Here is a 24,970-nt window from a genome sequence, read left to right on the forward strand (position 1 = left end):
GACTTTCCCTGCAAAATATATTGATGATAATGATACTAGTAATTACACTACTACTACTACTACTATTAATAATAAAATTAAACAATAATATTATTGTGTCTTTGTAGTGCTGTTTGTTACTTGTTGAATGACCATTATAATAATGTGCTACATAAATACATGTACATTTGCTACTATTATTATTATTAGTAGTAGTAATATAGTGATGATTATATATAATATGAATACTAACTAGATGTACCGCAGAGCGGTACAAAATATAACCGCCGCCCAGTCCAGCACATTTTTTTCACAAAAATAAATCACGCTGAAAGGCATATATGATTCTAAATGTCTCACTAAATTGCATTATGCACACTCAATTCTCACTGGTATCTGCTAGACAACAAGTACCAAAACATGATTAGTTCATAGATTTCACATGTAAAATTCATTTTCTACAACCCCACCCCCATCTTGCCTGTTCATAATTCTGAGAAATTCTTGAATTGTGTGCATGTGTGCGTGTACATGTTTATGTTTATGTGTGTGGGTGTGTGTGTGGGTGTGTCTGCGTGCTTGTGTGTGTGCCTGCATATGTGCCAATGTTTGTGCATGTGCATGCATGTGTACATATGTCTACTGTGTGAGTATGTGTCATACGTATGATTACTGTGAATGTATGTGTGTGCGTGTGTATCTGTTTATGCACATGTGTGCATATGGAATGGGTTAACATGACCCCTGGAGGCAAACATACGCAAAAAATTGGTCATCCTAGGCCCTACGGTTCTCAAGATATTCACAGAAAACTCTGTTGGTGTACAGTCACTAAATGTACACATAAATTAATTTATTGTAAGGCCCCCCATGAACGAAAGTTCACGAAACTTGGCATGCATTCGGAGGGTGTCATAATGATCCTACACTTTCAATTTCGTGCAGTTTTGACCATGTCAGCCAGAGATATTGTGATGAAAACACCAAATGTTTTGCTTTTTAATTTTTAACTAGGTGGCGCTATACATGAAATAAGTGGTAATGGGATGGGTTGACATGGCCCATTAAGACCAACATACAAAAAAAAGGTGGTCCTCCTAGGCCCTACGGTTCTCGAGATATTCACAGAAAACTGTCTCCGGCCACCTATAGGCTAGTTGGTGTATAGTAACATAAATTAATTTATTGTGTGGCCCCCCATGAACGGAATTCCACGAAACTTGGCGTGCATTCAGAGGGTGTCATAATGATCCTACACTTCCAATTTCATGCAGTTTTGAGTATGTTAGGTCACAGATATTTGTGATTACAACACCTCATTTTTACTTTTTTGTGTTTAACTAGGTGGCGCTATACATGAAATGAGTGGTTATAGAATGGGTTGACATGGCCCCTTGAGATCAACATACAAAAAAAATGGTCCTCCTAAACCCTACGGTACTCGAGATATTCACAGAAAACTGTGGGGGGTCCAGTCCAGCGGGGGGGCTACAGATCAAAATGAAAAACGATGGTTCCATGCTATCCATATGGGGTTACATGCCCACCATGTTTCGTGTACTCCGGTCTTTCAGTGTCCCGGGAATCCTTGACGGAAATTTGGACATGCGAAAAAGAAAAAAAAAGAAGAAAAAAAAAATCTGACTAAACCTATATGACCGCCGCTTCGCTGCGCGGCGGTCATAATTAATGTGACAATCACATTATTAAAAATAGACTTGGAGCAATGATTTACTGAGGAACTATTTTTTTGTGGAGGATGCTTCAGGTAGTTCGCTGCCCCACCTGCCCATATGGACCGCACGCGCCTGTCCAGTATTTGCTTGTAACTTCAGCTTCAGCAAACGTTGGAACACACCCTCTAGGTCCCGCAGGTAGAATTTGGGAAGTAGACAACCACATCATCCAAAGAAATAAGCAAATATTTGTTGATCTCTGCCCCCAGACACAGTTGTGTTAACCGCTGGAAAGTAGCAAAGGCATTGCATAACCCAAAGGGCATCAGGTCAAACTCATACCCCAAAAGACTGTTAAAAGCAGTTTTCTCTGTGTTTCTTTGCTATCTTTTGTCTTTACCAAAGGCAATGGAGCTGTCTCCACTCTCCAAAATGTTTTGTGGCAAGCTGTGGAGCTCAGGGTGCAGGCTGAGTGGCACAGAGCCATTTTCAGGTGGGAGGTGCTGAGCCTAATGTCGAATGACCTCTGTCCGCCCAAAGTCTTCCTCATGCCTGGCAAACACTGTTCTCCATTGGTCCATCAGGGCTGTTGTTCTCTTTTGCTGGTCCGCAGTCAGTTCCTTACCTTGTATGGAGAAAATTGGAGACGGGTCAATTTGGGTAGTACAGGCACTCTCACTCGTGCTATATTGCTTAAGTATAGGCTACTAGGGACAAAGCCCATGTTCTGCATCAAAAACTTAGTAGGTTTTCCTAGCCTTGACGTTCACCTGCTTAATGTCATGAAGATATCATGAAGGATTGGATTCAACATTTTAAGAAAAGGCCCTTAGAACACAGAAGCCTGATAGCTGAAGAATATTTTTGTGAAGAAACCTATAAGTTAGTCATTCTCTAGTACTGCTGACACTATATTAACCTGGAGATGTCCCTCATCGCTGTTTACCATGATGAAAACTATGGCATTCATCAATGCAATGCAAGAGAAGGCAAGTTTAGTTTATAGTGCATTTCATATAAAGGGGTAATTAACCCTTAGAACCCGATTGACGCAAAGTGCGTCAAAAAACACACCCTTTCTTCTCTGTTACATTGCTCCGGAACGGTTCATCGCAGCAAGATGAAACCTTTATTGCACGACAGAGCAGAAGTGGGGCTTTCCAACGAGACTACACACTTGTCTGTACGATCAAGTATGAAAATTTAAAAAAATCATGAAATTAAATCAAATTGCATCATATTTACAGTCTATACTTCTCTGCATTCACCTGCACACACATTACTCTAGTTTGAATTACTCGCGAACCCGTGATCGCATCGATATGGCAAGCATATCAGATGAAAGAGGGGGCACAGGGCTATCCATTGGTACCATGTTTATCGATCCTTCTGGCTTATAAAATCAGACGAAGTGACTGCAAAATAATAACGTCATGTACACAAACCAACGCTGCACACTCATTACTCTCGTTTGAATTACTCGCGGACCCGTGATCGCATAGATATGCCACGCATGTCAGATGAAAGAGGAGACTCAGAGCTATCATTTGATACCAAGTACATCCTTCTGGGTTATAAAACAGACGAAGTGACAGCAAAATAATAACTTCATATAGCTGGACTTACCCCACGTTTTTGTCTGTTCTTGTGGCAAAGCATGTTTATAATCCAATGCTATCATGTGTTTCTCTATGGCAAAGCATGTTCATATTCCGGTTTTGAGATCCTAGCAAATTCCTGCATGGCATCCAATTCAAGGCTCACATTGCATCCCAATTTGTTCAACAAATAAACACCTTTTTTGCCTTTACTTTGTTCATGGCAATGCAGTAAAGAGTTGAGAATTATTATGACTGCATACACACAGGCACGCAGGCTAACACGCAACCTCGGGTCAAGTCAGGTCAGATCAGTTCGTGTCACAGATATGGAGCGCAGAAAGGTCATTTTTCATCACTAAATAAAAAATGCCATTTATTTCCGTAAATCACACAGCAAATATTTCTGTAAATTGCTCAGCCCCAGAGTATACCTCCAACATGGCAATTATATTGCCCGATTCAGGACAGTCTGCCCTACACACACATGAAATGCATGTAGAGCTGTGAGCTTGCAGTGGTGAGATACATGTCGAAATATAAGAATTTTTATAATACACTTTTTATATTTTAATTCTTTAAAAATCAAAATAAAATCAATGCTAGTATTAATACATGAAATGATGGCAGATCTGAATAGCCTAAACTCACCTGAAAAAAACAATATATAATATATGTGTGTGGCACTTACAATGACCAGAATAAATCCTTATGAATAAAGGTAGTGAAAATGCCCTAAAAACAGCTTAGGGTTCTAAGGGTTAATGTGCTTTACATAAACAAAAACCCAACAAATAATAGTAAATAAAAACATACATTGACAATAGTTAAAAAGTAAAGTACATATTTATTTTTTAGATTTTGTTTAAGTTGAAAGTTGAATAATTAAAACAGGAAGTGCATTTGCTCATAGAAAGCATCTGAGAACAATTTGGTCTTAAAGATGAACTGAACTGGAATTTGAAGTAAAGGTGATATAACAGATGTATTTTATTTCTTCTCATTGGTACAATGATTAAAATGGCTGAATTTATTAAAAGGGATAAAATTGTACGTTGAAAGTGGTGTTGTTGTTACACGGGCGCCGCCATGTTGGATTTCAACAATCGGCTACGTCACTGGCATGGTAAGCTACTCTGCACTAGCACTAGCAGCCATAGCAGATAATGAGTCTGAGGCTAGCTGACATGGCTGAGGAAACTAACATTAGGCCTAGCTGAGTTACATATTGGCCATAAGCCATTTATCATAGGCTAGCCTACATCACAAAATCTCATACAAAATGAAACCAAACTAGTGAAACAAAGGCGAACACTTTAACAGGGGAAATTAATTTGGCATGAATCATACTGAACGCTATTTTGTCAATGAGCAGAAACACACACGACATTCAAACTATTGATAAGATGTGCACTATGGAAACTGGTCTGTAACTTTGGACGAATAAATGCCATTGACTTGCCATATCCTGACTTAAAAAACCCTTTTCTTGCTTACTTTATCGCAAACTCGGTGGAACAGCTTGTAGTCTTTTTCAATTCATAGAAAGGCGAGCCCACAGTCTATGTGCCATGGAGCCTAAGTTTCAACTTCGGCTTCGTTCATTCAATGCAGTCACTGGTCGCAATTACAAAGTCTGGGAAGGTTCGTTCAATCGTTTAAAGTTTTAAGTGCAGTAGCCTATCTGTCTCCTTTGGAATAATATCTCAAAGTAGCCTCAGGTGAGGTCCAGTGTTAGATAGGCTACCATACGATCCAACCTAGGAAAGGGCTACCCAGCTAACACACAACTAAACAGCCACGTTGCCTATAAGTTGCCAGTTGGTCACGGCCAACTAACATTCTGGCAACCTTCCTGCAACGTGGCCACAACGTTGCCACTATGAAGTGGCCATTTGGTGACTTGAGCAACGTTGCCACAACGTGGCGCTAAGGTCATTTGGTAATGTTGCCGTTTGGTGGTGTAAATAACGTGGCCATAACGTGGCCCTATGGTCATTTGGTAACGTTGCCATTTGGTGACTTGAGCAACGTGGCCATAACGTGGCCCTATGGTAATTTGGTAACGTTGCCATTTGGTGGTGTAAATAACGTGGCCGCAACGTGGCGCTTTGGTCATTTGGTAACGTTGCCATTTGGTGACTTGAGCAATGTGGCCATAACGTGGCCCTACGGTCATTTGGTAACGTTGCCATTTGGTGGTGTAAATAACGTGGCCGCAAGGTGGCGCTATGGTCATTTGGTAACGTTGCCATTTGGTGACTTGAGCAACGTGGCCATAACGTGGCCCTATGGTCATTTGGCAACGTTGCCATTTAGTGGTCTAAATAACGTGGCCGCAACGTGGCGCTATGGTCATTTGGTAACGTTGCCATTTGGTGACTTGAGCAACGTGGCCATAACGTGGCCCTATGGTCATTTAGCAATGTTGCCGTTTCCCAACACCAATTGTTAGCTGAGGTTATATCAAATGCAATAATAATCAGAGATATTATTTATTTATTTATTTTTTAAGTCAAACTATCTTCAAGCCAGAAAAATTGACCACTGGTTTGTACTGTTTATTTACTACCTGATGACTCATCCCCACAAAAATAATGCTAAACTGAGATTAATGTTTACCATCCAGAACTACAATTTTCTAATTTCCACAAACTGAAAAATAGCAATCAAATATATTCAGATACTGAATTGATGAATCGTTTATTTTAAATGCATGTAGGGAACACATTAATAAATCACACTGACAATTCTTTCTATTAACATTTGAAGTAAAATTCATGTGTTTCATGAATTCAAGTGATGTGTACAAACAAACCACGTTGCAGGGTAGGCATTGGTCAACCAGGAGAGAGCATAAAGACCTTGGAGAGGCTGAGGTGGAGAGTAGCTAAACCACTGACTGCTAATCAGAATCCAATCCAAACTATGCTTTATATTAAGTTATAAGAAAATAACAGCAGTGCACATGACCCACAGGATAAGACTGATAACTGACAATCAACCTAAGTTTAATTTTAGTATTCAGTTACCAAGGCTGAAAAGAGGTTAAGCAATTTGAAATTGTGTGAGTAGGAGTGTTGGGTAATGATATAATCACAGGTGTTTTGTTTGGCTGTAACCTCGAGGTTCTGAGGCCGAGTGGCGAAGGTAACAACCCTGCGATCACAAATGCTGTGTTGATTCAATACATTAATTCTGCCGCCGACTAATTAACCTTAAAACACCAGATTATTCTATTGACCTGGGATATTCCCACTTTTGGGAATAGCTGTCTCCTGTCCAATAAGAAAACAAATAATTCCATAGAACCCAAATGTTGTATGAAATCATAGCATGAGAAAATAATTCTACATTACAACACCAGCTTAATTATAATTCAATTATTATTGTATTCACCAAATTATTTGATCAGCAAGTAGGCTAAGTGGTGCCAATCCAACATCAGTTCATATGTCAATTAAGTGTTGCAAGTTTTCTATCAAGCTGAAGTTGTCCTTAAGCCGTAGAGATGCTGGTTCTGCTGTCGCAACTGAGTCAGGGTTATCAATGTTGCCTCCGGTTGTCTCCAAAATGGTGGATCGATCCCTCTTCAGTTCGGTCCCTGGAAAAGAAAAAAAAGGTAAGAATGTCTTAATACTTTCTGTTCACACACTCACAGTTTAATAAAATATCAAGCGAAATGAAAAAGTGTGCATAGACAGCTATACAAGAACAATTGTGTCTAGCTAGCTGAGTTTGACTGCTCCAAAGTCCTTTTAGGCAAGTCCCTCCACTCGGCAGTCATATTGCAACGCTTTTTGGGTACTCATCGGGCATCCTATTCGGCAGAAATACGCATGCACAAGGCTTCACGACACCAGTGTGCTCCAGTGGCGAGTTCACAACACATGATTGGCATGATGTCTGCACAACACAGCACATAATTGGCTCAATGTAGTCACATCACACCACATGATTGGCTCAATGTATACACATGTCGACATTTTGGCGAAGAAGGGGTGGGATATGTGTAGACAACGCCATTGGCGTTACAAACTAACCCCATGCATTTCTATGGAGGATTTTTTGAGTGCTGTCTCCTCATTTGAAAGTCTCTGACTGATCTTGTTTTTATGCCTGTAACTCTACTCTACACCAGATGTGAGGAGTACCACCATGCTGCCCTCTGCAGCCTGTGCATTGGCAATGAGGAGACCAAACATTGTTAATACGAGCTTGCCTTTTAGATGTAACATTAGGTTGAGTCAATTGTCTATGCTTACCTAAATCTTATTTTGCTTTGACATTTTTATGTGCATGCACAAACAAAGTCGATGGAGAAGGGGTGAAGGTGTAACCCACCTAAGCATTGGTTACTAAACCCAAAATTAGTTGCCAATGTTAAATAAATAGGTACATAAATTGAATAAATAACAAAATAATTAACAATCCAGAAGGACATACGATTTTCTAGTCAACGGGAAATGCTTTTATTTTGACAAGCGTGTTGCTTGGATACCAGAATTCGTTTATTTTACGTTCTACTCGATAACGTTACACTTGAATAGACTTTGAATCAAAACCTTTTACTCCTTGACACCTTTCTATCGTGAATCATTTTTAATACCTCTTAAGTCGTTTTACTATTTCTACTTTGTCCTTAATCTTCCCTCGTTGTTTTCACGTCTTTATCCACTTCTTCTGAACGCCGGTGAGTAATTTATCTGCTAGCAAAGATTGTTAAGGCTAGCGAGTGATTAGCATCGCGTAGCAGCAATTGCATTAGAATGGGGCTAGCATGTAGCATGCTAGGATAACTTTGAGCTAATTGAATGATATAAAAAACCAATCGGAGATTTACGTTTACTGTACTGCTTTGTTACTGTACTTTACTGTACTGTAATGTTAGTGTTTTAATATTAATATGATATGTGAATGTTATTGAATATGACAAGTGTAATTAGTAGATGGTGTGCTATGATTTTATATGAAATATATGCAGTAACGGACTCCCCAGAGAAGACGTTAGTTTGGCATGTTTTAAGACACGAGCTAGTAGCCTGTGTGTGTGAGATGAAAGTGGAACCCTTTCTCTCATGGTTGGTGACCGAAAACGTTGGCTATGTTGTGCCTCTCTTAATTGAAATGTTGTTTTCTGTAGCCCACACTACTAAATTTGGAGGCAGCAACCTGAAGGGGAAGGAGAAGCTGCCACTGCTCGGAACCCGGAGTATGCAGCACAATAAAACGTAAGTAAAACTTCGGGACAGTCTGCACAAATTCAAAAAAAGTGCAGCTCTTACCTGAAAGCTAAAGGTTTTCTTCTTTGCTTGCAGGCCCGGCAGCAGCAGTAGGAGGAGGAGGAGGAGCAGCAGCAGCAGCAGCACATCAAGTCATCGGCAGGAACTCCCAAATTAAATGAATTTAAATAAATGGTGTAATCAAATGTGAAATGTCGCTCTGTTCTTCCTAAACCAAGTGAGTGGGCAAATGAGGACTGCATCTGCAGATCCGCCCAGAGCTGTTTTTTTTAACATCCTGACAACATTCTGGCGACCTCCAACATGGGTTTCAATGTTGCTATAAAGTTGCGGTTACGTGGCCATTAAGTTGCAGGAAGGTTGCCTGCATGTCGCCTATATGTCGCGGTAATGTTGTCAAATAACGTGGCGGCAACATCAAGGCGTCTTTCACTTTTCCGGTTGCCGCCACGTTGGAAATTAACGTGGCGGCAACGTAAACATTGGTTGGAAAATCACGTTGCGGCCACGTGATGGCCACGTTAGTGTGTTTGCTGGGTAGCAGCTAACACCTTGGAAACACTCTTATGTCAAACTCCACAAGCTAGCACTCCGACCATAGAGAGTAAACCATGACTCCGACGATATCACAGATCGATAATAATGCTTTTACTAGCTGGTAACTAAACCACAGCGGGTCTGTAAACAGAATCCAATGTCCCTTTCTACTCACCCTGAAGCCAGTTGTTCACCGTCTCAGGACAGATTGTTGATGCGAGGGAGTTTAACTCGCAGTACTGCTATCCAAGAGACTCGTGCAATATCAACATCCACAAGGTAAAAATCTGCAAACTCTCCACTAACGTTAGCCTAAAATAAACGGCAAACTCGTGTATCCTCCGTGTATCTGGGGTCAACTTGGGGTAACGAAGTTTTTAACAGTTTCAAGGGAGGGAGAGAGAGAGCCCGTGTGAGTTGCTGTTACTAGTGCCAGTAGTCCATACTGCGTTAGCCTACATTGACGTGACAATGCGTGTTATATAGCTTATTTGTATATGCACGTAGCCTTCGCATAGGCCTAATGTAGTGGTGGTGAGTGAGTATGCAGTTGTGTGGAGGATGTACAGTAGGCAATGTATGTGTGTGAGGGATGGAGGGAGACAGAGAGACAGCGTGCGTGTTGCTGTCTCAAGCGCCCCTCGTCCAGTTTTCTACATGACCTAGGCTAGGTCTACAGTAGCCTATGTTGTGCCGCACAAAATGTATCTATGTTGTACATTGCACAAAATGTATACCCCCCGAAATAAACACATACATAAATAAACACATTTTTCCCGTCACTTTGGCTTCCTTGAACATTTTCCCTACGTTTCGCCACTGCTTTGCAACAGATAGATTCCAGTGTCCATGCTCCGGCAGCGCCCACACAGTCATTTTCACCCAAATGATCCTACTGAAGGTTGAGCTGGAGCCTGAAACCCATCTAGTGGTAGTCAAGACACTACAGGCCTGTCCCTCACAGGCTCAAATTTGTAACCCATGCCATTAAAATTACAAATTTTCGTGTATACATAATATGCTGCAGCTGTTGCCTATAGAACTTCTCAGGTCCTACCATGCCAGTGACGTCATTGAACCTGGCAGCGTTCTAATACTAACAAACGCAATTTTGGTGTTGCTTAAAAAAGGCTACGTATTGATTTTTTTAAATTATTTTTTTAGTGTCATTTATTTTTAATTGTCATAATCAACACATTATCAATGTTGATTCTTTCAGTTCAGTTCATCTTTAAGTCTAGACTAAATTTTAAACTGGCTGGCTGCAGTTGGGCTTTTTTATGTCATCCGGAAGTTGGTTCGCTAAAAACTGCTTCACCATGTTTACAGTTTTTTTCAACTGCTTACACACTAAATCTTTGCTTGTCACACAATTTTCTAAACATGTCCTCTAAACATCATAACCCGACACCAAATCTGCAAAACCATACACTAATTCTCAGTGTTTGACTTAGTTTTCAATTGACTAAAACACATTTTGCAAAACACCACACACAATTTTCTACCTAACACACAAAAATCTAACAGGAAGTAACTTGATTTCGTTCTTCAAACACAACCCATCAAAATGCCACACTAAATCACCAGTGCTTCACTCTTTCTCTTCACATGTGCAAACACTCTTTACTTTACTGAACACCATCCAATCATTGCCTTAGTATAGGTCTATGAATAGATATACTCTCTATATAGGTATAGACCCTTTCAATCTGCTCCTAGAGGATTTCCGGTTGAAATATTCAGAACCAATGCAGATACTTTAAAAATAGAGAAAATACAGTAATCTGACTTTAGCTTACAGTAATGTTCTACAAAAAGTTGACTTTATGTAAAATTTGTCTTTTTACTCTATTTTTGTTTGTCCCCATGTTACAGTACCATTAGCTCAATACATTTTTCTGTGCCTCCAGAAATGAAAGACCGGGGTACACGAAACTTGGTGGGCATGTAACCCCACATGGATAGCATGGAACCATCGTTTTTCGTTTTGATCTGTAGCCCCCCCCGCTGGACTGGACCCCCCGAAAGCAGGGTAGGGCAGACACAGTTTTCTGTGAATATCTCGAGAACCGTAGGGTTTAGGAGGACCATCTTTTTTTTGTATGTTGACCTCAAGGAACCATGTCAACCCATTCCATAACCACTCATTTCATGTATAGCGCCACCTAGTTAAACACAAAAAAGTAAAAATGAGGTATTGTAATCGCATGTATCTGTGACCTAACATAGTCAAAACTGCACGAAATTGGAAGTGTAGGATCATTATGACACCCTCTGTATGCACGCCAAGTTTCGTGGAATTCCGTTCATGGGGGGCCACACAATAAATTAATTTATGTTACTATACACCAACTGGCCTGTAGGTGGCCGAAGACAGTTTTCTGTGAATATCTTGAGAACCGTAGGGCCTAGGAGGTCCACCTTTTTTATGTATGTTGGTCTTAACCCTCTAACCGCCCATGTCGCAATATTGCGACAAGCGTCATTACTGAATAAAACAGACGATAGACGCGAGTACAGTGTAAAATCTCATTTGTACTCTTGACCACTAGTTGGCAGACACCCAGAGCTTCGATTCAAGCTCAACCTTTTTTTTCAAAGTTTTCAGGAAGTTCGCGAAAACACGCAAGAAAGACACGAAGAAGACGTGCATTTCCCCCATAACGCGGAAGCGATGCGGGCCTTAGTTTTGCACAAATTGAAGCAGAAATACACCAAATGTTGAAAAAAAAATTCATGTGTGATGAAGTCTTGGGTCTGTTATTCATCCATTCTGATTCTGAAGGAGAATATCTGCCTTTTGGAGAATATGATCGATCGTCTATTGACTGATAGTCACGGTGCGTCTGTGAATGGAGGTATGTCTTTGCGACAGTGTCCACTAAGCATACCATGCTTATTTCGACCCTTTGCCCAACATAGCTGGAGGTGCCAGTGGCAATAGTGATGATAGTGTCCGTAATCGACGTGGTATAGACAGCAGGGGTTGTAAAAATAGGGCTCTGAAGAACTACAAAGTCACCCGCAATATGGAACTGATTTGACCAGGCTACTTTATTGTATAGTAGCATAGGGTTTGTGATTATAGTAATAGTTTACTATTGTTGGTTTACATGTGACTGTATTCCTGTTCATTTGTTATGTCGGTGAAATGAAAAAAAAAGAAAGTAAAACTGCTCAAATATGTTCAACATCTAGTATTTACTGAAATGTACATAATTCACGGTGGTTACCATCCAGTGACGTCATAATATGCAAATTAGATGAGTAAATTTACCCCCTTCATAAACTTCTGTTCATACTAAATGATTTTCACATTTACAGTAGGACTTTATCTCTGACCACTTGCAAGCCATGGCCTTTTGAAATTTTGATGTACAAATCCAATTTATTCTTTTTAAACCCTGGCGGCTAAAGGGTTAAGGGGCCATGTCAACCCATCCCATTACCACTTATTTCATGTATAGCGCCACCTAGTTAAAAATTAAAAAGCAAAAAATTAGGTGTTTTCATCACAATATCTCTGGCTGACAAGGTCAAAACTGCACGAAATTGAAAGTGTAGGATCATTATGACACCCTCCGAATGCATGCCAAGTTTCGTGTACTTTCGTTCATGGGGGGCCTTACAATAAAATAATTAATGTGTACATTTAGTGACGTACACCAACAAGGATTCCTGGGACACTGAAAGACCGGGATACACAAAACTTGGTGGGCATATACCCCCACATGGATAGCATGGAACCGTCGTTTTTCGTTTTGATCTGTAGCACCCCCGCTGGACTGGACCCCCCGAAATGAGGGTAGGGCAGACACAGTTCTCTGTGAATATCTTGAGAACCGTAGGGCCTAGGATGACCATTTTTTCCCGTATGTTTGCCTCCAGGGGTCATGTTAACCCATTTCATGTGCACACATGTGCACAAACAGATACACACACACACACACATACATTCACAGTAATCATACGTATGACACATACTCACACAGTAGACATATGTACGCTTGCATGCACAGGCACATACGCAGGCACGCACACACACACACACACACACCCACACACACACACACACACTCACACACACACACCCACACACATAACATGAACATAAAATTAATTTTACATGTGAAATCTATGAACTAATCATGTTTTGGTACTTGTTGTCTAGCAGATACCAAGAATTGAGTGTTGATAATGCAATTTAGTGAGACAGTTAGAATCATATAGGCCTTTCAGCGTGATTTCTTTTTGTGGAAAAAATGTGCTGGACTGGGCGGCGGTCATATTTTGTACCGCTCTGCGGTACATCTAGTTTTCTTCTCTCTCCAGGGCCTAAGTTTCACTGCAGGATTGCGGGTATTGCACATAATTTGTTCAAGTCCCGCAACTCTAGCCATCATTATGCGAGAAATTCCTCACACTTGTCTGATGACGTTAATCTAATCATGAAGTAGCGTGAATGCAGGGCTATTGACCAGATGGATCAACTACCAAGTTGAATTGAACATAGCCTCACGCAGACGCAGACACACACACACACACACACACAGAGATAGAGAGAACCACTTTGCGCTTATGCAAATAGGCTACGCAACCATGACAAACTTTTTATTATGCACTATGCGCAACTTTTATTCAACCATGAGACTTAAGGCTAATTACTCTCACATATTTCTTAAAGTGACAGGCACTCAATTACACCTACACATCACCAATATGAACTCTAGACCTACACACCACATTAAAGATATGCCCAAGTGTAATAGTTTAAAGATCAATATGAACTATTCAAATTAATATGTTTAGCTACTAGTATTTATGCAGATTAATACTACACATTATTAACTAAATACACTTTATATGAATTTAAAAATATATTAATGAATAGAAACATATGACACAAGCCATCATTTTCTGTGCGTGTTTGTGTGTGTGTGTGTGTGTGGAGAGAGTTAAGCAGAATAGGATGGCCACTGGTGTGAATGATCACACTACAGTATATTCAATATCACTGATGACGCCCCCCCCCCCCTCCCCCCCCCCCAAATTGTGTAAATCCCCCCTACATGAAAAACCTAAGGAGGGAATTCCCCCCATATTGAAAAATGAATGTTAAGCCCTGCTCTCTCTTCTAATTTTCTTGTTGAAAAAATGTGAAATGTATTTTGAATACTTTTTGCCAGCAAAGATGTATCAAACAATGTCAATAAAAATATCGGTATCGGCCAAAGTGACATTTTAAATATCGGTATCGGCCTAGAATTTCAATATCGGTGCATCACTAAAAATGGGGCATAACATTTATGCTCTCCCACACAGTTTGTCACTAGTTGTCAAATCAGTGTTACTGTAACTTCAACATGAGCTCTCCATCACCCTTCAACACTTTGCGACCTCACTTTGCTCAACGGAGACAAAAAATATTATTGCTTTATATTTACTGTATATTAATATGACTGGCTGGTAGGGCATTATTAATTCTTTATACACCTTTGACTATGAAGTAGATCTGGTAAAAAAGTTAAATCACTGATTCATTTCAATGCTCTGGAGACCTTTGGAAAACATAGTGTGTTGCCCTCTAATGTTTACCTCCGGTGGGGTAGATTGAGAAATATATATTTTTTCCTAACTCATGACTATTGCATGATTTCTATTCATGGTACAGTATGTTGCGGGGCTACATAAATAATATATTTTGCGAATGAACCCTTCGCTGATCTGAATGTGTTCAGATGATACGAGTAGAAATACAGGAATTGTGCTCCCTATCACACCCAACGTTGCAGTATTACAACGTTTACCTACTGTACAAACTAACTAAATTATTAAAAACTGCTTGATTTCTGCATCAGAGGCCTCCAATAACCTTTTCTGAAAGGTGAAGAATTATTTTGTTCATGTTATTTCTGGGATTACAGGGGTAAGCGCAAATCAGACCACATGAGAATAAGGTTGAGAACATTTAGAATGTTTACTTGGAATAAATATAAATTACATTATATAAATGCAAGACACCCTAAACTAATCTAAACTATCAAAAAGAAAAAAAATATTGGAAAAAGAGAGAAATGAAAGATAGGCCCTATCGACTCAATCTTGTGAGGTGCCTCGGCCCATCTTCTCCCGGACCCAGTGGTTTCGCATTGTTGTTCTTACGTCGCCACATTGGCTGTGACGGCTCCATGGACGGCACTTGCAGGTGGTCAGGCGAGTGTGAGGATGAGACAAAGAAGAGAAGAGAGAAGAGAAAGCCCTGACTTACGGAAGAAACTGCTGTTTTGATGCAGAAGAACTCCTTTTACAAGTCATTGGCTACTTAAAAACACAGGTCACACAACATCACCCATAACCTGCATAAAATGGTGCCTCCCACTCAGAATTGCAGAGGCAAACCTCTTTACAGAATGATGAATGCAATACAATAAAATAAAGGAACATCTTGAGAAAAACAGATCCTCATCCCTCAGATCCTGACCTCTTTACCCCCACACGCCCACATTACGCTTTATACCGAAAATAGTAAGAGATAAGTGGAGTGGATTGAATATTAAATAATATTATATATTTTTTTGTATTATTATCATTATTTGTTTAACTTACTTTACTTTCCAGATTGACATCACAATGCAGATGCAATTTCATAACCCTGAAAATGTTAGCCTGCAATGCGGAATATCTTTTATTTTATTTTTTTTTATTTAAAATAACTATTGTATATGGCAACTACAATCGCAGTTGTCAGAGTGAAAAGAAAAAAAATCCCAAAACAAATGCCAGTCACTTCACCACCAGTTAGACCTGTCAAGGAGAATACAATGTCAACAATATATACTGCACGTCACCAAAAGTCATGTTTTACTATGTACAGTTAAATGTATGCATTTTCTGCAGCTTGTTACTGTTATTGACGATAAAACAATACACATAAATATCAATAGGCATGGAGACATGAAGATGGTTTACCTGGCACATTAGCTGAACCATTGTTGTGTTGTCCTGGTGGTATGCAATAAACCGGAAATAAAAAATATTGTGAAGGGCATAGATGTTGTGGTTATTATCATAACCAAACTGCGTTGTTGTGATATCAAGTACAAGTCATCTAAAAGAGAGTCTGTCACCAAGTTGCTATAATGTTTCACTGATCTTGTGTTGAAAATATTGTAATATCAAACCTGCAGTGGTCCAGGTAAGGGATATGAAGGTCAGGAGTGTCAGGGCTCCTAGGATGCCTTTCTCCATGGTTATAATATTCCTGGTGAGGAATTCCTTCCTCTTCAGTATGACCTTGATGAAGTTACTCAGTCACTCACTTCTGCAGTAGGCCTATCTGTATACTGTATGCCTGAATGTGGAATGTGTTAAAGCGAAATGGTTGACTTCTTTTGAACACCGTCAATGTGTGATCCGAGGCACGATTTTCACACCCCCTTCAACTTCCTTTATGAGAATGCTGTCAGCTGACTGAATCTACTGACCATATGCTACTTATAAGCCACACTGTTTCAGAAAACCAGTAGATCAGCTGTTAGTTCACACATGACGCATCAAAACAATAAAGAGTATGTTTCTGTTTCTGTTCATGATCTTGGCACACACTTTTGTCTTACAATGATAATGACAACAATAAACAGTTTAAAGTGGTCATTAAGAGGGGGAATTGAGTAGAACCAGTTCCACATTGTTCAATCCATTGAATTGTATGCCAATGTAATGCCTCCAGCTTTATAAATTCCTCATGTTTTTCAGACCATGTTAAATGGCTCTTTCTGAGAGTGAACAGAAAGTGACATTTAAACACAGTGCCACTCTATGCGGTTTACCTCATTCTAAGCAGCTGCAGCTGTGATATAAATGTGTTTTCTGAAGCAGTAATAAAGGTTTTATGTACTTTATGTTGCAGTTAGGCTATATACAGTACGTGCTCAACTTAACACAACATCAAAAATGTAACAAGTATGTATTTTTAAAAGAAAAATTTTTACCAATCATTTTTGTAATATTTTCCCCCAAGTTGCCGCTTTCAAAAATTTTTTAAAATGTTATAAAATGTTTAAAGAATTGGACCAATAAGCAGAATAGACAGTGGCAATAAGCAGAATAGACAGTGGCATTAATATTGATTAAATCCCAATCAATAGTAGTCATATAGCCAATAATAAACAAAATATGTAATATTAGCAATAGACCAAAAGGGATCATGGAAAAAAAAGAGTCTTGTCTGTGACCTCTTGTTGATGGAAGGCCGACATAGCAGACGCTCATCAGAGGACCGCTGTGGGTGAGAGAGGACAAAGAGTTGGATCATGGAATTATAATAGCAAGGAGATCACTAGTGTCCTAGTGAATTTAATTCTGGCTGCAATAGCAACCTGATTAAAGACCAGACCTGCTGTAATCGTCTCACTGCAGAAGCAGGTAGGCCAGCTAGTTCAGTTCAGAAAGAACCATCGCCTGCCCCGCACAGAACGTTGGATAAGGTGTGATTACTTTGTGACTGAAGCTAGAAGCATAGATAAATGTAGTCAGTCATTAATTGTGAGTGACATTCAAGTTAAGTGTCGTTTTAGCTGGGGTCAGAAAGCCAGATGAGCCAGGCTAGACGCAGATCTGTAGCCTGGCCTCTGCCTGCCTACGTACTTCCGCTCGATTTCTTTTCCCTACAGTACTCCGTCTGGAATAGGTTGATTGCCCTCGTTTACTTCGGAGGTTGGGCAGCCGAACCAACCAGCGAACAGAGTGCATCCCTGAGAGCGATTACGTTACCCAGGCATGGTGTTTCAATTACTACGTCCCCGCCCCGAAGCAGACCGCTTGGAATATATCAACGTAGGGAGCGAAAAGGGCTTATACTTATGAAATCTTTGAGCAAATGTGAATAAAAGGCGCAAATAAGGTTGGTGTGAGTTATTTTAGCTCTTTCTAGTTTAGCCTTTAGTCAAACTTTAGTTTAGTAGGCTACATGGTCGTATCAAAATCACTATTTTTCAAACACTATTAACATGAAACGTTGATCGAAGCATCATCAGTGTCTCTACATATGAACTCGAGCATTGAGAACATTGTTCGTGTACACATAGTTTACTAAAAAAAAAGATTTTGGACAACTCACTCCTTGATGGCAAGATGGCAGCGAGCAGAAAAAACAAGTGAGTTGTTCAAAACCTTTCTTTTAAACTCTGTGTACACCAACAATGTTCTCAATGCTCGAGTTTATGTGTAGAGACACTAATGATACTTCGATCAAAGTTTCATGTTGTGTCGAGCCTTCGTAATGTTTGAAAAATAGCGATTTTGACGTGATTGTATCAAAAGGTCATTTCACCCGAAAATGACAACACATACAAGCTTAAAAGTGGTGCTTTGGACGTACTTATGCATTTATATGAAAGTTTGACTTGGGTACATTCACAAAACACTATATGATGCATTTTTGCAAGAGTTTCGCAGATGAAACGTGTGACTGTTTGCTGATAAGATGCACGCTTGCTTGTTATGGACGTGATGCAGAGAAACTTCTCTGTATGACGAAACGCCGGTTGTTAGTGATTGGTTCAAAGCGGTTCAAAGGAACTCCAATGATTTTAAACCTCAAACTGTGCCCTCCCACCCGGAAATAAACGTACGCCTATGGATCCAGGCCAGACAACAGTGTTGGGAAAAAGCTATATTAGCTGGGAATACCAGAAACTATGTTTTGGAGAGATTGAGCTAAAGTTGTCGATCTTTCAACCAGATTGAAATATCTTTGATGCATGTAGAAATCCGAGAAGAAACTGTAGAGTCATCAGGTAGGAAAGACACGTGGTAAAGTTGAGGATCATCTGCATAACAGTGATACGTGAAGCAGGATGGACTGCTTTGGCACCAGGTTGGTGGTGAGTAGCTCTCTCTTATTGCCCTGCCCCTCTCTCTAGCTTAATCTTAAAGTATTATCTGAGACCTGGTTGAACAAGTCTGTTTTGGATTCCTCTATTCAGATTAATGGCTACAACATTTTCCGTAGTGATCGTCCAAGTATGGGTGGTGGTGTTGCAATTTATGTTAAAACCAGGTTTAGCTGCAGAGTAACAAAATCATTCTCCCTTCCTAAACTCTGAGTTTTTGTTAATTGAGATTTCCTTGTCTTCCACATGTGACTGTCATAGGTTACAAGACTCCATCTGCTTAAAAAAAACAGTGAACACACTGGCTGATGTGCTAGCCAAGTTCCATGAACGTGAAGTTGTGCTTCTAGGGGATTTAAACTGGTATTGGCTCTGACTCCTTGAAGTGCATGTGTATTGAATTAAATCTTACACAGCTGGTTCTTTCCCTACCCGTCCTAATAGTAAACACCCAGAAAAGTCCACTCTAATTGACCTAATGCTCACCAATACACCACAGAAATAGCCAGTGTTTTCTCAAATGACATCAGTGACCATTGCACAATAGCTTCTGCCAGGGACACCAGACTTCCTAAAAAAAGAGAGAAACTTCAAAAGGTTTGTAGAACAGGCCTTTCTACACGATTTAAACCACTGTGAATTCTCTAGAATTAGTCTTATTCCAGACATTAACACTGCCTAGAACTACTTTCACTCAATATTTCTTTCTGTCACTAATAAACATGTCCCCCTTAGATGCTACAGAATTAAGGGGTGGGTCAACCTATGGCTTTCCCCTAAAGTGGCTTCTCTGATTCATGAGAGAAATGTCACATGGGCCTTAGCAAGGAATTCCAACTCTCAGTCTGACTGGACTCACTTCAGGTCCCTCTGAAACAAATGTACTCATCTCAAAAGAAAATGTAAATCTGACTTCTTCCTCCAATAAACTAGTAATCTGAATAATCCCTCCAAATTCGGGAAAATAATTAAATATCTAACACATCCTGTCAGGGACGGACTGGGACTAAAAAAAAGGCCCTAGCTTCTTCCAAATAGGCCCACTACCATACGCAGTACAAACGCACACACACCCTTGTCCCTTGCTGTCTCACATACTTTGCCATTCAAAAATAGGTGGTTACAGTTTACAAAAATGCTAATTATGTGTTGCTGGAGAATTTGGGCCCCATAACATGAAATACTTTTGGGCCTACCAAATGCTAGGGGGGTTCAGTTCTTCCGTTATGAAAATTTTGATGATGACTTCTGGTGAATTGTGTGGAAACTAATTGATAAATTAACTTAAAATATATTACTGTACATGCATAGAAAGCATATATGGCCTATATTCAACTCATTTGAAGTCTACTGGAAGTTTGATCTCATCACATACTACTCATCACATACTTATCTGATAGCCTAAACAAAGCAACAATGTCATGCCTATGTATTACCTCTAGTCTGTAGGAAAGGCAGGGTTAGCTCACTGCAAATAACCCCTTATAACATGTAAATTATCTGGTTACATGTTGGGCTATATTCTTTATGGGGACTTTTCATTTGAAAAAGGGCTACTGTGAGACTGTATAGGCCTAGTGTATGTCTACTAATGCTTGATAGCAGAATCCAGAAAGGCTACAGCTCTTGTAAAGAAAGTTTGTATGTGCAACGTTTATTTACTTTAAGCAGTTAAGGACCCGTATTGAGGCCCACACTCTTACATTTGTGTTTTGCCAATGTGTTATGAATACATAGCCTACCACGTTGTTGAATAGAAGAAAATAAACGGTAATGCCTAGATGTGCAGCACGCCTATTCGTAGCTCATTTTTCATATTCTAGCATCATGTGTAAAACTGGATAAGGGGTAAGGTTTAAGTCACACCAAATGCAAGACAGGCTACGATACATTATTTGAGAGGTAAAGTTTGTCCGTGGCCTAAATATAGCCTACCTTTGGGGGGAAACTGGTTAAATGTTGCTGTACTCCCACTCAGTTTTCTGTTGCCTTGTTTTTCGTCTTTAACACACACACTATAACATAAACACACACACTCACGCACATGCACACACACAGACACGCACACACACACACATACACACACACACACACCATTACCCCCCCACACACACACACTCATTACCCCCCCCCCCCCCCCCCCCCACACACACACACAGAAGTATAAATATACACAAAAACACTATACACACACTCATTTACATACACAAAAGTAGGGGATGGAGTAGGAGATGGAGACACATTGGCAAGCGTGATTTATTTTTGCAGAGATAATGTGCAGGACTTAGTGGCGGTCATATTTTGTACCGCTCGGCGGTACATCTAGTTTAAGATACCGGTAACACTTTACTTGGCGGGTGAGTTCATAACACATTTATAGCAGCTGTCATAAACTGCACATAAAGCATGACTGTTTCATGAGACATGACTCAACATTCATACCAAACCTTTCATGAATGTGGAAGACAGAACGACAACAACTTGTCAAAATAAAAGTCCAACATCGTATTTGTTTAACCTGGATACCATTAATTTAATCTCTCCAGCCTTTGTAAATATTTCATGAATATCTTATGAAGTCTACATCGAATGTCACTTTACTATACAAGTTGTGAAGTATTCGTAATCACTGAGTTTAACACTGGGAGGTAAACTAGCCTACATTCAGCTGACATGTATAACCTGGAACGGTTGGACATTCCCAGTAGCAAAAGATGAAAAATCATCTGCAAAGGTTACATCATTAAACAAATACATTTGTATGAAGCAAAAATTATTTGCTTGACCATGTTCTGTCTTTTTGGCACTGGAGTAGCCCATTGACTCAGATGTGACATGATGACATTAGGTTTGGACCAAAAACTGCAATGTTGCTTTGCGACTTTGGACTTTAATTTTGACAAGTTCTCGTCGTTCTGTCTTCCACATTGATGAAAGGTTTGGTATGAATGTTGAGTCATGTCTCATGAAACAGTCATGAATGCTTTATGTGCAGTTTATGACAGCTGCTATGAATGTGTTATGAACTCACAAGTCAAGTAAAGTGTTACCAAGATACCTTTCTCAGCGCACTTCCGCACTTTTATCCCGTTCAAACTTTAGAACGTTATCTAGCTTGACAGGTCACCCCAGTCAGCTAACGGGGTTTGACAGGTCACCCCAGTCAGCTGATAACTGACAATCAGCTGATCTCGCCCGCCCCAACATAAACAAAGTCACAATGATCAATGATAAAATGACAGTTGCACATACAGCGCTACAGTACAGAGATCAAGTTAATGAGATGGAGATAAATATTGTCCTTTCACACTGATAATCAGTACAGAATTATTCATACATAAAAATAAAAGAAATCATAAAACATATGTGGTGGTGCCACAATTGTACGTAGTCATTGTCAGTGTTTGTTGAACTCATGTGAGTGTGCCATGTTTCTAGTGTCTGTATTTTCATTCAAGTGTGAAATCTTGTCTGTCAAGTTTGTGTCCATGCACACTGGTTTTTGGATTATACCTCTCACACAGATTTTTGCCAGCCATTTGTCATTTTATATGGATTTGGGTATTGTGTAAAATTACTTGTATTGAGTCTAAACAGGTTTGTAAGCTTCTGACCTCAACCTGTTTCTTGTCTTCTGTTTTGCTTGCTTATATGTTGCTGTTTGGAGTGTCAATATTCTTAACTCTCTCAGCCTAGCTGTCCTTATTAAGAGTCTCATTAAAACACATCTTTGGTTGTCTACTACTGTCTCTGAGTCTGCAGTTGGGTCCAATTTGCATCTCTGGGCAATGAGCCGTGTCAGCATTAAGTAATAGTTTACAATTTGGGGGGAATTCTACTCTTAGCCTATTGATTAAGTGGTGAAACATAATATGATGATAAAGAAAACATCTAACCTTTTTGATTGCCTGATTTCATATTGATAAGAGTGTATTACTCTGGTGCCTCAGTAGGGGGCAGCATATGAACACATTAGAGGGCCAACAGGCCACTTCACTTCCACTCAGCAGAATTGGGTCTTACTCACAATGTTTTTTCTGATTATTTCACACTAATGATCCATCTGCACATATGTAGCTTAAAGTATGTTTAAAAATTGTACGCGTGAAGCAACATCAGATTAATGTGTAAATAACACATGCATGACATAGCAAAGTAAGCTCTTAGAATTATTGAAGAAACTGGCAGACTGTGACTCAAAGACCTAACCCACTTCAGCCAGTCACATTTTAATGCCATTTGATGGTAGCCATATTTCTCCAACATGGTTGGAAATGGAGTGGTATTCATTTGATTAGTCCCTTTTCTTTGGTCTTCAGAGAGGAGTGAAACTGGAAAGACTGACAGTTCGACTGAACTTGGACTGAGCTGAGGACAATAATACCTACACAGGTGGGGTGGGGGTACATTTAATAAGTGACTCTTACTGTTAATGAATTTAATTAACAGTAATAAAGTTACTTAATTTCTGTAATCCCTTAATTGGTTGTGAAACCCATGTTTGCCTTCTGTGTATCACTGCAACATATATTGACCTAAAAACATTGCCAATTATAGCCAGCGAGAGACAGAACTAGAGTGACAGGGAGTATTGGCCACTAGAGGGCAATGGTGGCAAACTTTGCTAGAAAGTGAAAGACAATATCAGTAATATTCTCAGGAAAGTGTTGTCACAATACCAAAACTATGACTTTGATACAACACCAGGCCTAAGTATCTTGATAACAATACTGAAATGATAACATGGCAAAACCCTTATCAACAATAGAGGTAATAGGATAGGTCTACATGACAGAACATGGAACTTCTTTTGGAACTTTTATTGGTAATCGGTCCTAATAAAATGGGGCACGTTTAATTCCAGGGTATTGCAGTACCCCTCTAGCACCTGTGGACTGTGAACTGATACAGGCAGTGAATGAGCAAATTGCTGATAGCTCAGACACTGAATGAGCAAATAGGAACACTGTGACACCAGCATGGCCAAGTGACAGACTGGTGCAGTCAGCGATTATGTCAACTTTGTTTATGTTTATATTTCAAATTATTAGCAAACGCTGTTGTCAAAAAACACGTACATTATACGTTAACCAAGGATCAAATGAAACACACCAGAGAGGTAGTTCACCTCTCCCTTTAGTATACTCCACACAGGGTTTCATGGGGGACCGGCTGCCCCCACTTGTTTGTTTCCAGTTTTCGGAGCCTGCACTGCCTAAAGAGATCTTTCTTTTTTTACAGTGTACTGAGTAGCTAGCGGATCATGTGGAGATGATTACTGAATGTGACAAAAGGTGTTACGGGCTTGAAATCGTAATGCTGACTGCACCTTTAAGACAAGGATGACTAACGGACTACGTAATCAGGTTTTAAATAAAAGCTGTCAGTTAAAAAAAACAAGAAGCAGTTTCTGTAAAGCTGATCAAGAGTGCCCAGAGGCAACACCATTCTTAAAGTATCGTTTGTAATAAAAAGGGGTATAATTTAACATTTTTAATTTCAGGGTATTGCAGTACTTATCTAGTACTGCTTGTGCACCGATACCTCAGAGGGCATAAATTAATGAGCAAATTTCTGATACCTCAGACACTGAATGAGCAAATAGAAACACTGTGACACCAGCATGGCCAAGTGACATTGATTGAGTTCTTAAACATGCCCCACGGATGGCCAACTGACTATGGAACCCCTCTGGGCACTCTTTATGAGACTTACAGAAACTACTCTCTTGCTTTCGCGCTTCAGGAGCCATTTTAGCTGATGTAGAGCTGTTTATGAAAAAAAGGGTCCCATACAGCGAAAAGGAAGTGGGCACTATGTGAAATACCCTTTCAAACATTTCTTGCAGCTTTTGTGTTTTCAAGAGTAATGCCAGCCACTGATTAGCATGTGAGTGAGGAGCAGTGGCAAGGAGTGGGTGGAGGTTATGTCCACCCACAGAACCTGAGGCTGAATTTTGACTCTGAAATGATTTTTGCCGCGTTGGTGTTTGGTTTGATGTGTTTGGCTGCAATACATGCCAGTGTTCATGTGGTGTGTGAGTA

At 39.9% G+C, this 24,970-nt stretch overlaps 2 long non-coding RNA genes across 2 annotated transcripts; one reads left to right on the forward strand and one right to left on the reverse strand.

Moving 5' to 3' along the window:
• Positions 1-7,952: 7,952 nt before the first annotated feature.
• On the forward strand, positions 7,953-8,654 carry LOC143100137 (uncharacterized). Its single transcript, XR_012981848.1, has 2 exons — positions 7,953-8,484; positions 8,572-8,654. It is a non-coding gene; the product is annotated as an uncharacterized LOC143100137 (long non-coding RNA).
• Positions 8,655-14,991: 6,337 nt separating this feature from the next.
• LOC143099594 (uncharacterized) lies at positions 14,992-16,438 on the reverse strand. The gene is made up of 3 exons (XR_012981683.1): positions 16,215-16,438; positions 16,003-16,035; positions 14,992-15,837 (listed from the first exon to the last, which is right to left on the reverse strand). It is a non-coding gene; the product is annotated as an uncharacterized LOC143099594 (long non-coding RNA).
• Between the last annotated feature and the right edge of the window lie 8,532 nt (positions 16,439-24,970).

This window comes from Alosa pseudoharengus, unplaced genomic scaffold (genome assembly GCF_046254945.1).
Source record: "Alosa pseudoharengus isolate Yale_2024_CS ecotype anadromous, Long Island Sound unplaced genomic scaffold, YU_APseudo_1.1 YU_APseudo_1.1_scf_3, whole genome shotgun sequence".
NCBI classification, from domain to species: domain Eukaryota; kingdom Metazoa; phylum Chordata; class Actinopteri; order Clupeiformes; family Clupeidae; genus Alosa; species Alosa pseudoharengus.